Source organism: Triticum dicoccoides, chromosome 1B (genome assembly GCF_002162155.2).
Source record: "Triticum dicoccoides isolate Atlit2015 ecotype Zavitan chromosome 1B, WEW_v2.0, whole genome shotgun sequence".
In the NCBI taxonomy this organism is placed as follows: Eukaryota; Viridiplantae; Streptophyta; class Magnoliopsida; order Poales; family Poaceae; genus Triticum; species Triticum dicoccoides.
Genome location: NC_041381.1, coordinates 53,949,303 through 53,953,301, shown reverse-complemented (window position 1 = coordinate 53,953,301; position 3,999 = coordinate 53,949,303). Strand labels below are relative to the sequence as shown.

The following is a 3,999-nucleotide window of genomic DNA, read 5'->3' as shown; positions in this document are numbered from 1 at the left end:
AATCGTGAGCACCCAGCTATAACTTACCGCACTCGTGCAAAATAATAAAACACGGTAAATATATTACTTACACGTGCGTTTTGTTTTGCAAAGACGATTGTACATTGCTTTGGCCGCTCCCTCTCAACTACGGAGACGAGTTTAACGCGGTTTCCACCCCTCCCTCTTAACCGCACCAGTGCACGCTTGCCGCGCCACAACGCCGCCGCTAGACTCGTGAATCGTGAGCACCCAGCTATAACTTACCGCACTCGTGCAAAATAATAAAACACGGTAAATATATTACTTACACGTGTGTTTTGTTTTGCAAGCGGCGCAAAAAAAATTAAAAAGGGAATGCAACACGAGGACTTCCCAGGAGGTCACCCATCCTAGTACTACTCTCGCCCAAGCACGCTTAACTTCGGAGTTCTGATGGGATCCGATGCTTTAGTGCTGGTATGATCGCATCCGACATGTTACCCCCCGTCTTCGTCCCTTATCCTTGCCCCTCCCAGCTTCACTACAAAGACGATTGTACATTGCTTTGGCCGCTCCCTCTCAACTACGGAGACGAGTTTAACGCGGTTTCCAACCCTCCCTCTCAACCGCACCAGTGCAAGCTTGCCGCGCCACAACGCCGCCGCTAGATTCGTGAATCGTGAGCACCCAGCTATAACTTACCGCACTCGTGCAAAATAATAAAACACGGTAAATATATTACTTACACGTGCGTTTTGTTTTGCAAGCGGCGGAAAAAAATTTAAAAAGGGAATGCAACACGAGGACTTCCCAGGAGGTCATCCATCCTAGTACTACTCTCGCCCAAGCATGCTTAACTTCGGAGTTCTGATGGGATCCGGTGGTTTAGTGCTGGTATGATCGCACCCGACATGTTACCCCCGTCTACGTCCCTTATCCTTCCCCTCCCAGCTCCACTACAAAGACGACTGTACATTGCTTTGGCCGCTCCCTCTCAACTACGGAGACGAGTTTAACGCGGTTTCCACCCCTCCCTCTCAACCGCACTAGTGCACGCTTGCCGCACCACAACGCCGCCGCTAGACTCGTGAATCGTGAGCACCCAGCTATAACTTACCGCACTTGTGCAAAATAATAAAACACGGTAAATATAATACTTACACGTGCATTTTGTTTTGCAAGCGGCGCAAAAAAAATTAAAAAGGGAATGCAACACGAGGACTTCCCAGGAGGACACCCATCCTAGTACTACTCTCGCCCAAGCACGCTTAACTTCGGAGTTCTGATGGGATCCAGTGCTTTAGTGCTGGTATGATCGCATCCGACATGTTACCCCCGTCTTCGTCCCTTATCCTTGCCCCTCCCAACTCCACTACAAAGACGATTGTACATTGCTTTGGCCGCTCCCTCTCAACTACGGAGACGAGTTTAACGCGGTTTCCACCCCTCCCTCTCAACCGCACCAGTGCACGCTTGCCGCGTCACAACGCCGCCGCTAAACTCATGAATCGTGAGCACCCAGCTATAACTTACCGCACTCGTGCAAAATAATAAAACACGGTAAATATATTACTTACACGTGCGTTTTGTATTGCAAGCGGCGCAAAAAAATTAAAAAGGGAATGCAACACGAGGACTTCCCAGGAGGTGACCCATCCTAGTACTACTCTCGCCCAAGCACGCTTAACTTCAGAGTTCTGATGGGATCCGGTGCTTTAGTGCTGGTATGATCGCATCCAACATGTTACCCCCGTCTTCGTCCCTTATCCTTGCCCCTCCCAGCTCCACTACAAAGACGATTGTACATTGCTTTGGCCGCTCCCTCTCAACTACGGAGACGAGTTTAACGCGGTTTCCACCCCTCCCTCTCAACAGCATCAGTGCACGCTTGCCGCGCCACAACTCCGCCGCTAGACTCGTGAATCGTGAGCAACCAGCTATAACTTACCGCACTCGTGCAAAATAATAAAACACGGTAAATATATTACTTACACGTGTGTTTTGTTTTGCAAGCGGCGCAAAAAAATTAAAAAAGGGAATGCAACACGAGGACTTCCCAGGAGGTCACCCATCCTAGTACTACTCTCGCCCAAGCATGCTTAACTTTGGAGTTCTGATGGGATCCGGTGCTTTAGTGCTGGTATGATCGCATCTGACGTGTTACCCCCGTCTTCGTCCCTTATCCTTTCCCCTCCCAGCTCCACTACAAAGACGATTGTACATTGCTTTGGCCGCTCCCTCTCAACTACGGAGACGAGTTTAACGCGGTTTCCACCCCTCCCTCTTAACCGCACCAGTGCACGCTTGCCGCGCCACAACGCCGCCGCTAGACTCTTGAATCGTGAGCACCCAACTATAACTTACCGCACTCATGCAAAATAATAAAACACGGTAAATATATTACTTAGACGTGTGTTTTGTTTTGCAAGCGGCGCAAAAAAATTAAAAAAGGGAATGCAACACGAGGACTTCCCAGGAGGTCACCCATCCTAGTACTACTCTCGCCCAAGCATGCTTAACTTTGGAGTTCTGATGGGATCCGGTGCTTTAGTGCTGGTATGATCGCATCTGACGTGTTACCCCCGTCTTCGTCCCTTATCCTTTCCAGTCCCAGCTCCACTACAAAGACGATTGTACATTGCTTTGGCCGCTCCCTCTCAACTACGGAGACGAGTTTAACGCGGTTTCCACCCCTCCCTCTTAATTGCACCAGTGCACGCTTGCCGCGCCACAACGCCGCGGCTAGACTCGTGAATCGTGAGCACCCAGCTATAACTTACCGCACTCGTGCAAAATAATAAAACACGGTAATATATTACTTACACGTGCGTTTTGTTTTGCAAGCGGCGCAAAAAAATTTTAAAAAGGGAATGCAACACGAGGACTTCCCAGGAGGTCACCCATCCTAGTACTACTCTCGCCCAAGCACGCTTAACTTCAAAGTTCTGATGGGATCCGGTGGTTTAGTGCTAGTATGATCGCATCCGACATGTTACCCCCCGTCTTCGTCCCTTATCCTTGCCCCTCCCAGCTTCACTACAAAGACGATTGTACATTGCTTTGGCCGCTCCCTCTCAACTACGGAGACGAGTTTAACGCGGTTTCCAACCCTCCCTCTCAACCGCACCAGTGCATGCTTGCCGCGCCATAACGCCGCCGCTAGATTCGTGAATCGTGAGCACCCAGCTATAACTTACCGCACTCGTGCAAAATAATAAAAGACGGTAAATATATTACTTACACGTGCGTTTTCTTTTGCAAGCGGCGCAAAAAAAATTAAAAAGGGAATGCAACACGAGGACTTCCCAGGAGGTCACCCATCCTAGTACTACTCTCTCCCAAGCACGCTTAACTTCGGAGTTCTGATGGGATCCGATGGTTTAGTGCTGGTATGATCGCATCCGACATGTTACCCCCGTCTACGTCCCTTATCCTTGCCCCTCCCAGCTCCACTACAAAGACGATTGTACATTGCTTTGGCCGCTCCCTCTCAACTACGGAGACGAGTTTAACGCGGTTTCCACCCCTCCCTCTCAACCGCACTAGTGCACGCTTGCCGCACCACAACGCCGCCGCTAGACTCGTGAATCGTGAGCACCCAGCTATAACTTACCGCACTCGTGCAAAATAATAAAGCACGGTAAATATATTACTTACACGTGTGTTTTGTTTTGCAAGTGGCGCAAAAAAATTAAAAAAGGGAATGCAACACGAGGACTTCCCAGGAGGTCACCCATCCTAGTACTACTCTCGCCCAAGCATGCTTAACTTCGGAGTTCTGATGGGATGCGGTGCTTTAGTGCTGGTATGATCGCATCCGACATGTTACCCCCGTCTTCGTCCCTTATCCTTTCCCCTCCCAGCTCCACTACAAAGACGATTGTACATTGCTTTGGCCGCTCCCTCTCAACTACGGAGACGAGTTTAACGCGGTTTCCACCCCTCCCTCTTAACCGCACCAGTGCACGCTTGCCGCGCCACAACGCCGCCGCTAGACTCGTGAATCGTGAGCACCCAGCTATAACTTACCGCACTCGT

General features: G+C 50.1%; 9 non-coding genes across 9 annotated transcripts; all 9 read right to left on the bottom strand.

The window, feature by feature from the left end:
• Positions 1 to 333: 333 nt before the first annotated feature.
• On the bottom strand, positions 334 to 452 carry LOC119351383. Its single transcript, XR_005169895.1, has one exon. It is a non-coding gene; the product is annotated as a 5S ribosomal RNA (ribosomal RNA).
• Positions 453 to 750: 298 nt separating this feature from the next.
• LOC119351276 lies at positions 751 to 869 on the bottom strand. The gene has a single exon (XR_005169796.1). It is a non-coding gene; the product is annotated as a 5S ribosomal RNA (ribosomal RNA).
• A 296-nt stretch (positions 870 to 1,165) lies between these two features.
• LOC119351588 lies at positions 1,166 to 1,284 on the bottom strand. The gene has a single exon (XR_005170056.1). It is a non-coding gene; the product is annotated as a 5S ribosomal RNA (ribosomal RNA).
• A 296-nt stretch (positions 1,285 to 1,580) lies between these two features.
• LOC119351139 lies at positions 1,581 to 1,699 on the bottom strand. The gene has a single exon (XR_005169670.1). It is a non-coding gene; the product is annotated as a 5S ribosomal RNA (ribosomal RNA).
• A 297-nt stretch (positions 1,700 to 1,996) lies between these two features.
• Positions 1,997 to 2,115, bottom strand: LOC119351247. The gene has a single exon (XR_005169768.1). It is a non-coding gene; the product is annotated as a 5S ribosomal RNA (ribosomal RNA).
• Positions 2,116 to 2,412: 297 nt separating this feature from the next.
• LOC119351246 lies at positions 2,413 to 2,531 on the bottom strand. The gene has a single exon (XR_005169767.1). It is a non-coding gene; the product is annotated as a 5S ribosomal RNA (ribosomal RNA).
• A 297-nt stretch (positions 2,532 to 2,828) lies between these two features.
• Positions 2,829 to 2,947, bottom strand: LOC119351279. The gene has a single exon (XR_005169798.1). It is a non-coding gene; the product is annotated as a 5S ribosomal RNA (ribosomal RNA).
• A 298-nt stretch (positions 2,948 to 3,245) lies between these two features.
• On the bottom strand, positions 3,246 to 3,364 carry LOC119351289. Its single transcript, XR_005169808.1, has one exon. It is a non-coding gene; the product is annotated as a 5S ribosomal RNA (ribosomal RNA).
• A 297-nt stretch (positions 3,365 to 3,661) lies between these two features.
• On the bottom strand, positions 3,662 to 3,780 carry LOC119351281. Its single transcript, XR_005169800.1, has one exon. It is a non-coding gene; the product is annotated as a 5S ribosomal RNA (ribosomal RNA).
• Between the last annotated feature and the right edge of the window lie 219 nt (positions 3,781 to 3,999).